The sequence below is a fragment of the Mirounga angustirostris genome, unplaced genomic scaffold (genome assembly GCF_029215605.1).
Source record: "Mirounga angustirostris isolate CCGP_5_RB_7025 unplaced genomic scaffold, mMirAng1.0.hap1 SCAF_16, whole genome shotgun sequence".
NCBI lineage: Eukaryota > Metazoa > Chordata > Mammalia > Carnivora > Phocidae > Mirounga > Mirounga angustirostris.
In genome coordinates this window covers 2703922-2715147 of record NW_026991724.1, presented here as the reverse complement: position 1 = coordinate 2715147, position 11226 = coordinate 2703922, and positions in this window count along the sequence as shown.

Here is an 11226-nt window from a genome sequence, read left to right as displayed (position 1 = left end):
CCACCGCCAACTCCAACACACCCCATCTCCTTTTCTGCTTCCCCAGAGGCCCCCTCCTCCTGGAAGCCAGCCTCGATTGCTCCTCCAGGATGTGATTCCTCTTCTCTGAGGAAGACACCCAAGTGCTCACACCTGGGTGTGCGTCTGCCTCGGCTGTGGACACTTAAAATGTCAGGCTGTAGGGGCTCCTGGGTGGCTTAGTCCGTTCAGCCTCGGACTCTTGGTTTCAGCTCAGGTCCTGAGCGGATGGTCGTCGGAGGGAGCCCCACGTCGGGCTCTGCGCTCAGCATGGAGTCTGCTTCAGAGTCTCCCTCTCCCTCCTGCCCTCTCTCAAATAAGTAAATAAAATCTTAAAAAAAAAAGTGAAATGTCCGGTTGCTAGAGTGGGGGGTTCACTGCAGGTGGGATGGTGACCAGCCTGGGTGCTGGATGAGTTGAGAAACACCCCTTGATTTTACTGTGGCCTCTGGATCTCCTAGGGACTGGAAGAACGTGGCAGCCTGCGTTTGTTGGCTTCTATCATTCCTTCAACGCGCAGGGTGTGTCAGTCTAAGCGCCAGGAGGTGGCTCGGGAGATGGGGCTGAGCAGACCAGCCCAGCTGGAGTCCAATCTGGGCTCCACTCCAGCGGGAGAGAGAAGGAGGTGCATTCACACTTTAGGAAGATGACCCCTCCTCCCAGATGAGGCCGTGGCAAACGCAAGTCACCAGTAACCACCTCCTAATGAGTAACTGCACACCCTTAGCAGTGTGCCTCGTGCGTGGTAAGCATGCAAGAGGTGGCAGCTACTTTTCAAAATTATATATCCAATGCTTGATAAGGTCCCCACAACAAACTTGTGAAACAGACAAAGCATTTTAGTACCAGCTTCAAGACAAAGATAGGGGAAACGAGGTTCTGGGTGTGGCAGCGACTTACTGAAGCTCCCTTCAGAACTAATCCTATACGCTTTGTCTTTATCAGATAGAACACTATCAGTGCAGTAAGAAATACTGTACAGCCATGCCAGGCACCAGGCTAAGGGCCTTAGAAATCATACCTAAATATAGTCCTCACAACAACCGTGAGCAGCAGATGTGACTGGCATTCTACAGGGGAGGAAACAGAGGCTCGGGATGTTAGTGAGCCTTGCCCAGAGCTGCCCGACTGGAAAAGGGCAGCGCCTGTGCTTAATTATAAATCTCGCGGCTCCGGTCCCAGCTCTACATCCCTGGGTGGTATTCGTGGCGCTAATACGTAAAGACATTAACAGGCCTTCATTCCACAAGAGGGGGGCCATGTCCCTTACAGGCTGGCAAAAAGGAGTGCAAAGCTTTGCTTTGGGCAATAGAAGGTTATCAAATAAAATCTCTCAGGGAGGTTGGAGTCCTTGCCCACTTTTGGGAAAACACAGTGGATGTGTGGAGAATAGTTTATGCAAACGGACCTGGCCGCAGCAGTGGAAATGTGTGTAGCCACTCACTGTTACCCAGCTGTGCTCAGAGCAGCGCCCAGGGCGCTAACCAACCCAAGTCCCTCAGGCAGACAGGCTGGTGCATCCCCCAGGGAGTAACAAGCCACCCACTGGGGACAAACTCCCTCACTGGCAAACGTCAGAAAGCAGAGAGCACTCTCCGGGACATTCCCTTGGGCCCCTTCATTCCCTGTTGCCAAATTAGAAGTGCTCCCAAAGCCCAGGCACTTGAAAGTATAAGTAATTATGAAAGAGAGACCCCTTAAGAAGAAATGAGTTGGCTCTCCTGCAAAAAGATGTTCTAGAACTTTGACCCAAATGCTTCAAACTCAATCCTGTATGTAAATTTGCCCTTGGGCCACTTGAGAGTTTTTTAAAAGAGTTTCAATAGAGCCATTTTAGGTTCACAGCACAATTGAGCCAAAGGTACAGAGAGTTCCCATACACCGCCACTAGCCCTCCCCCCCCCCCCCGCCCCCGGCGCAGCTTCCCCCAGGATCAACGTCCCACACCACAGCAGTACTTTGTCACATCACCTCTGACACATTACCACCATGGACTGAATGTTGGTGTCCCCCACCCCCTTCATATGTTGAAGCCTAATGCCCAGTGTGGTGGCTTTAGTAGGTGGAGTCTTTGGGAGGTGACAGGTCATGAGGGCAGAGCCTCCTTAGTGCGATTCTTGCCCTTATAAAGGGGACTCCAGAGAGCTCCCTCACCCTGCCCCTTCCACCATGGGAGGACATAAAAAGGAGACAGGCATCCGTGAACCAGGACGCGGGCTCTCACCACACACAAAATCTGCTGCCACCCTTGACCTTGCACTTGCCAGCCTCCAGAACTGTGAGAAAGAAATGTTTGTTTAAGTTGCCCGGTATACGGTACTTTGTCATAGCAGCCTGACCTGACTAAGGACACTAAAGGGGACACCCCAAGTCCAGAGTTTACAGTAGGGGTCGCTCTTGGTGGTGGACATTCTATGGGTTTGGACAGAATGGTCTCACTGCCCTAAACATCCTCTGCTTCGCCTATTCACGCCCCCTCCCTCGAGTCCCTGGCAACCACTGATATTTTACTATCTCCATATTTCTGTCTTTTCCAGGATGTCATAGAGTTGGAGTTGCACAGGATGGAGCCTTTCAGATCGCCTTATTTCACTTAGTGATATGCCTCCTCCATATCCTTTCAGGGCTTGGTAGCTCTTTTCTTTTTAGTGCTGAATAACAGTCCATTGTCTGGATGGACCACAGTTTATCCATCACCTATGGAAGGACACCTAGGTGGCCCCCAGGGTCTGGCGATGATGAACAAGCTGCTGGGACACCATGTTTAGGTTCACTTGAGGGTTTCACAGCTTGTCACAACATTGCCTTGTGAGTTCTCACAACCCCTTCGAGCCTGGCCAGAAGGAACACATAGTGAAAAAGGCAAGAGCATGAAGAGCTGGGTCATGGATCTCCAAGCTGTGTGACACTGGGTAATTAACCCCACCTCTCTGGGCTTCTGTTTTCTTTTCTGTACAAGGTGGGGAAGTGATTCCTCCATTAGCATCGGTGAGAGGACAGAGAGGGCTAGTTCACGGGGAGTCTGAGCACACCCAGCCCGCAGCAAGCACGCTGTCATCGTCCCATAACCATCCTGTTAGACAGACAAGAGAAGGTGTTGAGAGATGAGGTCCAGTGATTCACCCGAGGTGCTGGGGTGCTGACAGCCAGGCCTCGCCCCGCGTGTGCTTCTGAAACGCCAACACTTCCAGCCCTTAAGCTGTACAGGTACAGACTTAACATATTAAATGCCACCTTCTGCTTTCTGCTCCCCGACTCCCCCTGCATCATATGCACACACACACACACACACACACAACTCCTAAAGTGCTAAAAAGAAAAAAACACACACCGATAATTTTAATAACAACCAAGACTGGTTCCTGAGGAGCTAGAAGATTCCCTCCTCCCTTCAGGCTTTCCTCTGTCATCTGGCTTTGCTCTTGAGTTATGTGCCTTCACCCATCCTGGGATCAGGTGAGGCCATCCGTCAGCACCTGGCACTTCACTGGAGATTCTACTCTAGCAATATGAGGATGGCCCAAGTGTCACAGTGTCGGCTCGGTCTTCCTGCTGCCACCACCCAGGCCAAGGGTGTGTCACCATGCTTTGGACCGCAACCGTCTCCTGTCTCCCAATTCTTTCTTTCTTTCTTTCTTTTTTTTTTTTTTAAAGATTTTATTTATTTACTTGACAGAGAGTGAGTGAGCACAAGCAGGGGGAGCGGTAGAGGGAGAGGGAGAAGCAGGCTCTCTGCTGAGTAGGGAGCCAGATGTGGGGCTCGATCCCAGGACCCTGAGATCATGACCTGAGCCAAAGGCAGATGCTTAACTGACTGAGCCACCCAGGCGTCCCATCCTGTCTCCCAATTCTGTCTGCTCCCAGGCACTGCCTCCTACCACCCTCCTCCTCTTCCCTCTTCCTCCTCCTCCCCCCCCAACTCTCCTCATCCTCCCTCTTCTTCCTCCTCCTCCCTCCTCTTCTCTACCTTCTCCTCCTCCCTTCTTCCTCCTTCCTCCCCCTACTCCTCTGCTTGCCTTCCGTCTTGCCCTCTGCCCACCTGCATTCCCCCTGCATATCTTCCAGCTGTGACCTCCCGGCTCCCCATGGCCTCCCACCTTGCAGAGCACACACTTCTCAGCCGGCTGTCCAGGCCTTTCGGGGCCACCAGCTCGCATACTCAGTCCCCTCTCTCAGCCAAACCTTGTCTCTATCAATTCGACTTTGCCCTTCTCCTCTCTCCTGCTTTGCTTGGTGTTTTTCCCATCCCAGAAAGGCCCTCCTGCACCCCAAATTGGCCTGGTGGCAAGCAGAAGGGAAGGGTGGGGGGCCAAGCCACTCCTCTAACAAAGCGGGGATGGACTTGAAGAGGCGTTACTTCGAGTCACAAAGAGGACCTGCGCTGGTTCTAAACAGACCTCCTCTGGGAGCTGGAGAGGCGGAGGGAGGGCGGAGTGGTGCCCGCGCAGAGCTCTGGCATCCTCGGGTGAACCCAAATGCTAATTTAAAATATACACAGAGTGCTGCAATTACGCAACAGGGACAGCCGGGAGCCATTAGGGTCATGTTTTAAAACATCCCCTTGCACACAGGAACCAGCCGGTTTCTTCTAAGGAAAGGTATGACCATCTTTAAACACAGAGCAGGCAGGCAGAGGATCACGGTCATCCTCACCAAGGAGAAATAGCAGCAAAGCCTGTTTTTTCGAGATATGTTGGGTAGCGGCCGAAGAAGCATTGGGAGGGGTTCGTGGTCTCTGTGAGTGGGGAGGAGGGTGTCGAGAAGATGCTCTTTTGGTTTTCAAGTCTTCTGTGCTATTGGGATTTTTAACCATGTAGTGTATGGCGCTCATTCTTTTAGAAAAAAAATCGGTATAATTTCTTTCGTATTTTGAGCCGCTGGCAATCCGTTGACACCTCTCCTATCTGTCACAGAGCCAAGTAAAGACCTTCTCCTGTTATGCTCCCTGGAACTGTGAACTTTGAAGACACCTGGTCACTTGGAGCTGCATCTAATGCTTAATAGATGTGGAATTGTTTAATAAGCTAATAAAGAAAAAGGTCTGTATGTGTGTTGCCAGAATAACAGTTTCAGCCTGTGAGCCCTTCCAGGACAGCCTCGGAGCATCTGACAATGCTTCCCCCTTCCCTGGGCAGCCTCTGCCTAAAATAAGGACCAGTAAACGTCTGAACTGAATCCTGCGTTTCAGCCACTGAGTGGGGCATGAGGCCTGCGGTTATGGCAGGAGGGACAGGGTGTTTCTGAAGCCCCAGGTGACATCCATTCTTTGAGTGTGGAGCATGGAGTCTGTGCCGAGCAGAGCAGTGGGGTGCTGTGTGCAGTGGCTAAACAAGGCAGACCGGGTCCTGCCTGCTTTCCTGCTGCTTCTGTCCTGGGGGGCGAGGCAGACCACAGACCAACAGGATCATCTCAGAGAGAGTGATAATGAATGAGGATGGGGGTAGGGTGAAGGACAGGAGGAAGCAGATGGGAGGCGAGGTCTCGGGGGAGGTGGCAAGGCAGCAAGGAATTGAGGACCAGGGACCTAGGCAAAAGGAACAGCACATGCAAAGGCCCTGTGGCGGGTCCAGGCTGCCAGTGTGCACACTCATGAGCCCCCAGTGTGCACACTCATGAGCAAAGGCTGGGGTCCAGCAGGGGAACGGTCTTTGCTTTCAGGGGATTCCGAAAGGGTGAAGAGCATCCAGTGTCCACCATGGGCCGACTCCTTTGGGGGAACTGCTCTGCACTCCTAAACTCCCTTAGCCCTTTAGAGGTCCCCCTGGGGCCTCGCTAGATTACTGCCACCGTGAGACCCTGCCGTCACTTAAAGGCACTGCTCAAACCTGCCCCTGGGCTGTGATTCCAAGTCTGGCTTATTCCCTGGGGCTCAGAACACCCATCCCACACCTCCTCCCCTCTTTCTCTCCCTGCCCTTGTCCACACAATCAGAGCCCTGTCTGCACCTCCCAGGGAATAGTCTGCTTTTCACTGGCTCCGATAATGAGTCTATTTACCCCACAGGGTTAATTACAGGGTTTCCAGTTGGTGACATAGAAAGCCAAAATTTCAGAGACATTGAGTCATGTGTGTTCAGAAGTCATGCCTGTGTGCATACACTATTCACTGTGTATATATAGTTATAAAATTACATATCTATATGTTTCCATTTAGACTATTTTTATACGTATATAGAAGTTTCTATTTTAACTTTTTAAGTCTCCTCTGATTTCCAAGGTCCTGACCCCAATTCCAAAGTGACAGGTTAAGAGACCCAGTTCGATCACGTGGCAGCTGCAGGACGTGGGTCGGTTACTTAAGGCCTCTAGACAGGGCTTGAACCCCACCTGAATAGCAGTGATAGTAACAGTACCTACCCCAAAAGAGGATGAAAGGAGCGGTCATGGGCAGATCATCTAGCACAGCGCTTGGCACATAGTACACACACATTACCCTTTCTCTTATACATCAGGGAGAAAAGTCGTGCAGAAGTCATACATTCATTCAACAAACATTGTTGTGCACCTATTACGTGCCAAGGTATCACGCAAGCACTGGGACTGCAGAGAGAAATAAGGCAGTCACTAGGTGCTTAGAAAGGTAGGAAGTGGGTGAGTGAGTGGTTGCCGCTAACAAATGTTGGCTCACCCATCTGCCTGGGCACAGGGCGGACAGAGTGTCCCGTTCCCTGGGCGTGTTGGGGCCATGTGACTGGCTCCAGCCAGTAAGCGTTGAATGAGAGTGAAACATGGCACTAGAAGGCGGGACTACTTACTTCCCGGGGCAGGATCTCCTTCTCTTGCCCCTGCCAACATGGCAGGCGAGGTAGCCCTTGAAAACTTGGGCTCCTGAGTGACTTGGAGCAGAACCCCTGCCGAGCTGGGACTGGCTCAGCCGGAAGCCATGGAGACTTGGGGTGTTTCTCACTTCGGGGTACCCCAGCCTCAATGGCCTGACACACTGAGTAGACAAATCACTTCCACAGCCATCTGGCTGAGGGCAACTCCTGTAACCAACTCTCTTTAAGAAGAGACATAGGCAGATGAACCATGAGAGACGAGGGACTCTGAGAAACAAACTGAGGGTTCTAGAGGGGAGCGGGGAGGGGGAATGGGTTAGCCTGGTGATGGGTATTAAAGAGGGCACGTTCTGCATGGAGCACTGGGTGTTATACGCAAACAATGAATCATGGAACACTACATCAAAAACTAATGATGTAATGTATGGTGATTAACATAACATAATAAAAAAAAGTGAGAAAAAAAGAAGAAAGGTATGCATATCTTTAACATTCTGTTTGGAAAACATCTACACCACTCTACTGGATTTCTTGTGTCTTTGTATTAATTATGGCAATGCTTGAGTTACAAGACAGAAAAGCTCCTTAGAGAATCAGCTTTTTTTTTTTTTTTACTTTAACAACCACAAGTTAATATGATAAAGTGCCTAGCTATTGATGATTATTTTTCAGAAACGTCCAGAACACAAGCAGAAGGGACGCCAGGGCCAAGTTGGCCCTTGCATTAGGTCTTGCAACTCCTTCCATGGAAGGATGTTTGCTTTGTGTCACATCCCTTTTTAAATTTTCAGAGTAACAGAGGTATTTTTCTCCCATCTTTTTTTTAATTTTGAAAAATTTCAAGGGGCGTCTGGGGGGGCTCAGCCAGTTAAGTGTCTGCCTTCAGCTCAGGTCATGATCCCAGGGTCCTGGGATCGAGCCCTGCATCGGGCTCCCTGCTCCGCGGGGAACCTGCTTCTCCCTCTGTCTGCCGCTCCCCTGCTTATGCTCTTTCTCTCTTTCTGACAAATAAATAAATAACATCTTTAAAACAAATAAAGTCTTTTTTAAAAATTTCAAGCTTACGGGAAAGTTGCAAGAACAGTGCACAGCGAATGCCCACACACCTCAGGCTCAGAGACTGTTTTCATTTGACATTTCAGACATGTCACTCCTTCTCCCTTTTCCCCCACCCCCACCTACAGTGGAATCTTTTTAGAAGTTGCAGGGCTAATGATACCAACCCTAAACATGGTGACGTGTACCTTCCCGAAACAAGGACGTGTTCTTGCTTGACCACATAGAGTGATTACACTCAGGAATTTTAACCCCGATACAAGATTATTATCTAATATGCACTCCAGATTCAAATGTTCCCAGGTACTCTCAAAACTGTCCTTTATTTGCCTTTTAAATTTCCCCCACTCAGGATCAAGTATTGCATTTAGTTATCACGTTCCTTTCGTCTCTCGAGCAAGGACAGTCCTCTCCCCTGTTATTAGGTCATTTCTGGTGCTGCCATCTGTGAACAGTGCTGAATCAGCTTTAACTCCTGGGGAAGGCCATGCTCGGTACGGGGGGCTCGGACAAATTTCATCAGGGACACGCTTGTTGTCCTGGATAAAGATCATTGCTAGGAGCCAGGTTGTGATGGATTTTTGCACAGCAGCATTGATTCTGTTCATCCCAAGGGTTCATCAGATCCCCAGTAGATTTTGGAAGCCTGGGACTGCTCTTCTCCCTGGTCCCTTTCCCTAAAACCCAAGGCATCTTGTGAGCCCAGAGGGAGATGCTGAAAGGACCCTGGGACAAATGTCTTGGAAACAATGAGAGAAGACACAGTCTCCTTTTGCCTGTGCCTCTTTGAATTCTCTGTTGTGCCTCAAAAGCAGAAGGAACTGCAGACATGTTTAAAACTCAGTCTCGTTCAAGCTGATGCCATACACACACATCCGGTGCGACGTTTTTCTGATGAATCCCCCGAAACCCACGCCACACCTTGGGCAGAAGGACGGCGGGCACGGGAAGATACAGAGGGATAAGCAATCTGCTCACCCCCGGGGTGAAGTTGGGGGCGCGGGGATGCCTAGACTTCTAGCCACCTAAGGGGCACAGATTTTATTTGCTCAGAACCTCAGCGAATCTCCCTAGAGAGGAGTCCTTGCTCCTGAGAAGTTTCAAAGACATTTCTGTTGTCCAGCAGATCATGGTCTTGACACACTGCACAGCTATGGAAAATGTTTTGCTTCTTCTTAATCGACGCGCCGCACTCAGTTTATTTAGCTTCTTTCTGGCTTAGAGATTTTCCAAGGCGGTATTCCTGCCGTGCAATGCCCAAGTGCCTCCATGCGGTGTCAGCACCTTCCTTGCGACAAGAACGGCCGGGTTCCTTTTTTTTTTTTTTTTCCTTTTTTGGAGCAGTTCCCCGGTTGGCCTTCAGGTGGCGCCAACACCACAGGCCCGCCCGAGCCGCGTCCAGGTGCAGGAGCCCGCGGCGCCGGGGCCAGGAGGCTGCGCGGTGGGGCTGTGGAGGGACGGCGGCGGGGAGGGGGCGGGGGGTGACTTGAATTTCTCCTGCCTTCATCATCGCTCATGATTCCAGTAACACACAGGACCCTCTGGGGCCCGATTCCGCTCTCGGCTCCGTAACCACAAGATCAGGAGGGGAAGAAATCATTAATGAATTAGAAGCCCCCAATCCAAAATACCCTGGCAGGTTAAAGAAAAGATCGGAAATACGGTTTTTGCAAAGTCCAGGTGTGCGGAAGGTGTTGTTATAATAACCTGTGCAAACATCTCTCCCGGAGTCCTACTGAGTGGAGAAGAAACCTAATTCCAGGGGCAAAGGAAAATGTCTCTCTCACCTTTTCTATCTAGATTATAAGGATTTCTTTCCTCCCAACCCCGCTTTTTTTGGGGGGGGGTAATAATTTTGGCCACTCAACCTAGTGCTTTTCAGATGACATTATTTTAAACCTGGACACCTTTGTAAATACAAACTCAGACGGAAACTGCCATTTTGGAATTTATTTTCCATGGTCCTCAGTATTTTTGGGTTTTGCCCTGTGCTGTGATGAAACTTTTTTTTTAAAGCACCTCATAAAAGCAGAGTGAATAATATTTCCCCAGGAAGCCTACAGACCGGGGAGTGTTTCTTGATCAATAGTTTGCATTTCCAGTAAAATCGTAAGAACTCAAGGTGCCTGTCACGCAGTCCAGCAGGAAGGCATTAAAAAAAAAAAAAAAGATGGATCTGAACATATTAAAAAATAATAAAGTCGTAGTGGGGTGGAGGAACACTCAGACCGTTCATCTGTGAGCTGAGGACTGGGAAGCTTGATTTTATTTCGTTGCAAAAAAAAAAAAAAAATCAAGTTAGAGAAAGACTCAGAGCACTCATAAAAAAATAGTGTCTCAAAAGCAGAATATTCAAGGTACTAGGAACCGGGTTTGCATGTGCACTCTGATTTAGAATTTACCAGGCGATAATACCATTCATAGATAATGCACATGCATATTTTTTTCTTTTGTTCCTTTACTGAAAATGAATGAGATGTCTCCAATGCCTTCTCTTCACCTCCCAAAGCTGAGCACTGGTGGATTGTCTCATACCCTTTTCCTGGGAATCAAGTGAGCAACTGATGGAAGAGGGGCGGGGTGGGGGTAGATAAATACAAAACTTTTATCTTTGGCCTTCCCTACCCAACCGAGGGACAACTTCCAGAAGAATTCTGACCAGTCTTTAGCCCTTCTTATGAGTGTCCTTCCCCCTTCAAGGGGAAGCGGGGAAGGGTGAGCCGAGTGTTCCAGGTGTTAGAGGAATAAATACTCAGTTCACAAATGAACTTTCCGGGGTACCCGGAGGAGAGGGGAGAGCTTTGAAGGGCGAAGACCTCGAGTCACTCCAGGTCAATATCCCGACTGCATAACCTCTGGAGGTGTCTTAACCGTTTGCGATCATTTACCCCGTCCTCCCACGGAGCCCTGGTGCCCAAATCACCTTTACAAACACCAACCAACCAAAAGGACGACGGACAGAAAGTCAACTCGGAGAGTCCCTAAGGGGCTCTGCCGGGAGCGGGAGGTGGGGACTGCGCCCCGAGGTTGGCGATCCAGCGGACGCGGCTGGGGGCAGCTTCCTCGCCCGGAGCCCGCCCTGTGCCGCGCTACAGATGCGCGTCTTGGGGCGCAGCCCCCGCGGAAAGCAGGCTTGGGTTTCTCCTCGCGGGCAGAGGAGCCCCGGCTCTGCCTGGGCCGGGTGGCTGGCTGCATTGTTCCGGTCTTTGGGGAGCGCGGGAGTCAGCTTGTCAAAGGGGATTTATTTCTGGGAAAAGGGACAGGCCCTGCAAAGCTGGAGAAGGTGGGCTGCTAGCATCTACGCGGGAGGGGAATGCGAGAAATTAGCGGAACTATTCCACTCTCTTTCCCCAAACCCTACAAAACTGCTCACG